Raw genomic sequence first — 7,943 nt, forward strand, 5'->3', positions numbered from 1 at the left:
AGTTCTATGGTACATGTGCACAACATGCAGGTTTGTCACATAGGTATTCACGTGCCATGTTGGTTTGCTGCACCCATCAACTCGTCATTTACATTAGGTGTTTCTCCAAATGCGGTCCCTCCCCCAGCCCCCCACTCCGTGACAGGCCCCGGTGTGTGATGTTCCCCGCCCTGCGTCCAAGTGTTCTCATTGTTCAATTCCCACCCATGAGTGAGAACATGTGGTGTTTGGTTTTCTGTCCTTCTGACAGTTTGCTGAGAATGATCTCATTTTCATACTTTTTTTGGGAGAGGAGCACTTAATGAAATGGTTTAATGCTACAACTTTACAATTTAACTTATTAGTTTTTGCAACTTTTTAATTTTTAGCAATTTCTTAAGAGATTTTAATGAGCATTCTCCATTTATACTTCTACCTATATGTTAAGAACAACATGTGAACAATTCATATTCAGGCATCATGAGCTTATGTTTCAGTCTTCTTTATTTCCTCCAAGTTTCCTTGTGAGATTACTGTCCTAATTGGAGAAATTCCTTTGGTGTTTATTTTAGTTTAGGTTTATCTGATATGGATAGCACTACAAAAACACGATATTTGGACATTTTACAATGGAGAAATAATCCTAAAGAGATTTGGAAAAAGTGTGTTTTACAATAAAACAGAAAATGCCCGAGAAGATTTGAAGGTAGAAGTGTAGAGACGGTACTGCCTGAAGAGAGTTTTTCCAGAAGAGGCATCTCTCTCAATGAGTTGTAAATATGAATGACAAAAGAAACCATAAACATGTGAAAACATATGAACTATACTGATATTGAATCAGTTTGTATTTGAATTATACAGAAATGGGAAAAAAAAAAAAAACATAGAGTTGCTACTTATCTCCCCTCAGCTCAAGGGTATCTGACTTTTTGAGTGCTTCCTCATGTGTACAAATTTATATCCACTTTCACTTTGTTTCAAATCAGTCTTCTTTTGTCATTTTTCCTCTCCTCACTGGTTCTGGTTTATCTCTGTGACACACCATGTCTCTCGTCCTATTTATCTTATCTATTTTTCCCTTTCCAGTGAATATAAAAGCAATATATAATGTAATATATGGAAAATAATTTTAAGGAAATCATTGGTGATTAATAAAATTAATACATACATTGCTAGTTTACTTTACGGAATTCATGTTAATGAATGAATGTTAATGAATCAATGGAATTTTTGTTTATACATTTAATTCATGAAATAGATAAAAACCAAATACATACAATCAAATAAACTCATACAACCTGACATCCAAATATACTACCAGTTTCACTGTTAGTTTTGTTGTCAAAGGAGCGTTTTCACTTGTTTTGTTTGGGATGTTTTAGTTAAAAGTCCCTATGCCTCTGGAAGCAGACTGGAAACTTGATTGATTGGTGGAGTTGAATTAACTTATTTTGGGTTTTAAACATCTTCCCTCTTTAAGACGGCTATTTTTTGAAAACTTTATACCACATGCATAGACTTTATATGAATAATAATTTCAGGAACAGTATATAACAATTTCTTTCAAAGAATGTGGTGTTATGATGTTTGCTGAAAAAAGAGGAACTTGGAAATAACAACTGAGAGAAAAAAATTTAAGTCACGCGGAAATTTTTTTACATAGGCTTAAGTAGCTTTCTTGATTCAGTCAATGCTAGGTGGCAAAAAGAACCATATCCATTCATCTCATCAAGTATTTTAGCATACAATTAATTTCCTTACATGTGTACAAGGAGGAAACCAATTATCCACTGTGAGAATTAATTAGGTTCATGAGATGTAGGGTTTCACCTTTGTGGATCTAAGACTTAAATTCAACATGGATGGAGAAAGCAAGCTTTTCGTATCATCAGAAATGATTGTCTCATTCATATTTCAACACACATTTGCAGATGCCTAGTTTTCACATTTTATGTTGCCATTCTAATATTTTATAGCCTAAGTATTAGAGAAAGTAATAAAATGCTAAAGTAAGTTGTATATTGGTAAGACCTAAAGCTAATAGCATAAAGATATCTTTGTACAGCGCTAAAAAGGAAAGTTAAAAGCATTTCCCTATCCATTAATTTTTAGATCTCTACAAGAATCATGAGAAATGTGGATTTTATGAGCTATAGTTATTTTACATATAAGGAAATGAAGACTCAATGTGGATCAAGGATTCACTAGAGGTCCCGGTCTTAAAAGAAAATCAAGATTCAAGATTTCATGAAAGATGGAGAGTAACATAAGAAACAAAAACACCAGTAGTATGGTAGCGATTAAAGAGAATTTTGGGAAGATGAAATAAAATGAACAAAGCAGAGATGTATAAATGTACTTGTATTCAGCAAATTACTGGAAATCAAGTTATAATTTGTATGATGTAGCAATGGAGAATCGGTCTACAGATATATGACAGGTACCCATTCATTTATTGTTTGAATGTCTTGAACTTTGGATCATATTAATCTTGATCTTCTCTGATTTATATACTATTGAAGTGCTTTTCTGATCATTCTTACTCTATCTCCTTAGCTATCTAAATATTCTCAAGTACTTTACAAAATAAAACTTTTGTCAAATGTTATATAAAATAATATATTTTATATTCATGTATTTTGCATAAGCATATTTTCATGTTGAACATATAATTTAACATAATATAAAACGTGTATAAATATATAATAAGTGATGAAATCTCTTTCATTTCCTGCTACATCTGAGGGAGCAGAAAACTTGTAGTTCTTTTGAGTTCTGAAACATATTTGTCACCTAGAAACACCTCTCTGGCCTATAGACCCAGGTTTAGGTAGCATGAGGAGCAGGAAATGATTCTGCTTGTCTAAGTACAGATGCAAGCAGTCCTGCTAGTCCGACTAAATCTGGCAAACTCTACAGTATTGGGTGTATCTGTAATATGAAAAAAAAATGCAGTGTGGAATTTATGGCACATTCCAGTGGGAGAATCATAATGTAGGCACATGGATGTGTATGGCCACGCTTTATAATCTTTAGTGGTGAATCAACATATCTATGGGAAGTCAGCTTCTGGGATACAACCAGGCCATGGGAGAGATCCAGAACTTGGCCATGGGGCAGCAAGTGACCACCTTTACTCAGCTTACACCTGGCTACACTGGGAGTCTGGAATGCCAGCTGGAAGAGGAAGGAAAAATCTCAAACTGGGTTTGCAGATAGACGGACTCATTATGTGGATGTATTTAAACATCATGTTGAGCAAAATATCATCTCTCTTGGCAGAACGTAACGTTGAGTACCTGGTTATCTACTTGGTATAAAAAGAAAAATGGCCACATTTGATGATACTTCTAGCATTCCTGAATGATAAAAGGTGAACTGACCAGTTAGTTAGCGACCTGGAAGGGAAAATACTAGAATATTGATACAAGAAAATCCAGTGTAGACATGCAGCTGGTCATATGGGAGTGGGCACACAGTGTGAAGATCTTTGCATGTCTTCTTAATGCTTACCAGAATGCATCCACCATGGAAGAAGAACTAAAATATCAAGTAGACAAAGTAACTCTGCAAGTTGATGATAGCCAGGCTTTGTCACCATTCCCCACATTAGGAGGCTGCTAGGAAGGATATTTTATATTTTGGGAGAAAATTATGAAATGGGAACTGACTTTCAGATGCACAAAGCTCACTCCGAATCTGAGCACTAAAAACCCTGAGTCATTTTAGGATGCAGACTTTGTAAGTGTTTTTCTGGTTCATGTCTGTTTCCAGCAATTTCTCATGATGTGTTATTCTTCCACCCTCTGTTGGATGTGAGAAACACCATATAATAACATGTAATAGATGGGAAATAATTTTGGAGAATATAAATCAGTGGTGACAAGTAGAATCAATCATTAAAAGCATCCTTGCAAAAAACAAAGCTGTGCCACTGGTTATTTTACACAGGAGAAAAATGACAGACAGAATCCCAAGGCAAAGTATAAGCAGATACGAATGGACTCATGGCCAGAGAGGAAAGGAGGGCCTTTTCAGAACAGGAAAGGACGGGCATTACTAACAACTAGAATTACAACTAGAATTTCTGATGTAGAAATGCTCATTGGCTTTGTGCTATAATAACAAATTATAGTATCCATAAAAACAATAAAAAGCCAGTCAACTACAATTATAGAGGAGGTTGACTTACACATATGCAGAAGAGGGTGTATAAATGAGGGAGAATTAAACCTGTACTGTTTCATATCCATTGATAGAAGTATATAAGTTACTCAGTTCACAAGATGGCCCTAAGTCTGAGAATCTTCTCATTGTAACTCAGCCAAACTCACATCTCTCATTAACATTTTCTACAACTGCTGCTCTGAAAACTTCTGTGGCTCTTCCTACCTGAACAACATGGTCTACAATACTGACATCTGCTCTCCCAGCACCTGTCAGATGGGCTTCACTCTCTATAGGGGCTGTTAGGAGATCTGCTGGGAGACCACCAGCTGCCATTAATCCTGTGTGGAGTCCAGGCCCTGCCCGACGTCCTGCTGCCATCTGAGGAATTCTATGCTCTGGAGCCCCTGACAAGTGACTTAACCTGTATCGCTGGGCTCTGGGTCCAGCAGCTGATGCTCCCAAGAGCTGTGGATCTAGGGGCTGCTCCTCACTGGGCTATGGATTCAGTGGCTTCAGTCCCCTGAGTGATGGAGGCTATGGCTTCCCTTCTGTGGGCTATGGATCCAGATTCTGCTGTCCAATATATTTTCCAGCTAGGACCTTCCAGTCTTTTTGTTACAGACCAACTCATGAATTTGGCTTCTACCTTTTTTTTTTTTTTGAGGCGGAGTCTCACTCTGTCGCCCACGCTGTAGTGCAGCTGCGCGATCTCGGCTCACTACAACATCTGCCTCCGGGTTCAAGCAATTCTCCTCCTCAGCCTCCGGAGTAGCTGGGACTACAGGCACCCGCCACCATGCACAGCTAATTTTTTGTATTTTTAGTAGAGACAGGGTTTCACCGTGTTAGCCAGGATGGTCTCGATCTCCTGACCTTGTGATCCGCCCGCCTTGGCCTCCCAAAGTTCTGGGATTACCGGCGGGAGCCACCGTGCCTGGCCGAATTTGGCTTCTACTTCTCCCGGTCAAATTGTTGAGTTCCAGTATGCTTTAAGCAGTCATCAAAATGTCTACTCAGCATTTCATCATGTTCATTGTTTCCAGTAACAACTATCTTCTTAGTCTTCGATCATCAGTTTCTTACCCAGTCACTTTCCATTAAGCACAGGCTAAAAAAACCTGAATCTTGCATCTTGTTAATTTGGTGACTTTAACCCAATAGTAAGTGTAAATTCAGCATTGCTGATGGAACTCATGCTAATGTATATTCTGACAAAATTAATAAAAATTTAATGATTATAATTCAATCAATTTATTATTGTATTCAAATATATTTTATGGTATCATTTATCGGTTATTGATCAGAGTTTGTTTTCAGTTTGATTTGACAAACTAAATAAAAGCTCAATATGCATTTGGGAGTAAATTTTAGCTGTGGATTTGATTTATTTTTTCATTCAAACTATAGTTTCTCAACATTCACATTTTCTAGCTTGAGAGTTTTATAAATGAAATTGTTAGGATCAGGAAATACATTGATTCATTCAAAGAACATGGGTTGTACCTATGCTGACAGAGGTAACGTAACTGCGAAGTTGACAGACTCACGGGGAGTTTAGTGAACAAGAATAACATTTATGTTTGCATAGGTTAAAAAATGAACAAACAAATACAAGATCAATTTAAAAATATGAGCTTGAATAACTTTCAATAAGTTAAATAAGTTTATCCAATACTTATCATTAAAAATTACTAGACTTATGTATCCAGTGTTGAGTTCCCACCATAATTGATTTTACCATATGGATAGAAGAATATAGTTAATAATTTTTGGTGGGAAGGACATACCTTCAGTATGTTTATGATTTCTCATCAATGCTTTCCTAAAGTCAAACTGAATATAGATAAAAATAAAACAACTTTATATAAGCTTGGATCTCAACATAAAGTTGGGGAAACTATGTGGTTACTCTTTTGGCAACATTCTCAAGCTAAGTATTTTGGGAAACCATATGAGACTAAGATAAAAAGGATTACTAAGGAACATAAACCTATTATAGAAAGACAGCTTTTAATAGTGTTTTAATCAAGACTCACATAATAATCCTATTTATTATTTCTTTAGCCTGTCAAATAGACCTATGGCAAAGACACTTTTTAAAAATTCAAATCATTCTACATATGAAGAAATGAACAGGTAAAGCAGCTCAGCGACTTCCACAGTTCTCAATCTTATAGGATAATCAAGATTCATAATTTCCCAAAGTATGGGGTCTGTTTGATGGGGAAATGCAAAAAGAATACAGGAACATATCATTAGAAAATTGGGGAGCTGAAGCTGAATGAGCAGAGCAGATACCGTTGGTTCTGGTTACTGGTGTTAATTATGTTCTAGAAAGGAAAGTATCTTTATCTGCCAATAACAAAAAGGCTGATATGAAGACATTAGCTGTATTCTTCCATTCTTAAAAATGTTACTCTTTCTTGGTTATGTTGTCTGTCCCACCACATTGGTCATATTTATTATTTTCTAGAAGTCTTTCTTTTTTTCTAATATATGCACTTAATGTATAAAAATCTGCAGTTTTTGGTGTTTTATCTTTTATGTAATTCAGATCAAAGTATTTTCTAATGTACATTTAAGTATTTTTTCTTTGATCCAGGAGTTATTTACATTTTTATTTCCAAATTGACAAGACTTGGACATTTTTCTAGCTATCATTTTTTACTGTCTTCTAATGTATTTCCTTTCTTCAGTAAACATATAATGAATTATCACAGTCATGAAATTTGTTGAAGCTTGCTTTGTGATCTAGCATATTTTCAGAAAAAAATACGTATATATCTAAAAGAATGTGTTTGCTGATCTTGTTGAGTGCAGTGTTTTGGATGTGTCAATTTGATCAATTTCCTTAAATGTGTTGGTCAAGCATTCTATATCCTAACTACTTTTGTCTGCTGCTTTTACATCTCTAAGCATTGTGGGTATGATATTCACAGTCAACTAACCCCCGTTTTTATTATGACATCCTTCTTTATTACTAGTAAAACTTCTGTGGCTGATATTAATGAAGCCAGCTTATACTGGGGTTGTTTTAGATGATGTATGTATTTCTTTCAATATTTCTGTGTCCTTTTATTTTTATTGCTTACTCTTGAAAGAAGGATATTGTGGTTCTTTTTTACTTTTCTGAACCCAATCTGGCATTTTGAGACTTTGTACTGAATTTAGTTATTTTATAAAGACACCCACACATGTTTATATCTGCCACCTATAATTTTATTATTACCTGACCTAACTTTATGTTCCTTTTCAGCCTTTTCAGGATTAGTAAAATAACTTCAATCATCTCAATTTCCACCATCTTAATATAATATTTGTGTTGTTTTAGTGATTTTAGAATTTGTTTGTTTTTTTTTTTTTTTGAGACGGAGTCTCGCTCTGTCATCCAGTCTAGAGAGCAGTGGCCGGATCTCGGCTCACTGCAACCTCCACCTCCCGGGTTTACGCCATTCTCCTGCCTCGGCCTCCCGAGTAGCTGGGACTACAGGCGCCTGCCACCACTCCCGGCTAGTTTTTTTGTATTTTTTTTTTTAGTAGAGATGGGGTTTCACCGTGTTAGCCAGAATGGTCTCCATCTCCTGACCTTGTGATCCACCCATTCGGCCTCCCAAAGTGCTAAGATTACAGGCTTGAGCCACCGCGCCCGGCCAATTTTAGAATTTTGTAAAAATTTTCATGTGTACTCTTGATTTCAGTCTAATATAAATTACTATTTTATAATTTCTCCAATAATGCTAAAATGTAGAACACCTTAAATCCAATTGCCTTCTTTTAGGCATTATTGTTTTCAC

This window comes from Papio anubis, chromosome 4, assembly GCF_008728515.1.
Source record: "Papio anubis isolate 15944 chromosome 4, Panubis1.0, whole genome shotgun sequence".
Classification (NCBI taxonomy): domain Eukaryota; kingdom Metazoa; phylum Chordata; class Mammalia; order Primates; family Cercopithecidae; genus Papio; species Papio anubis.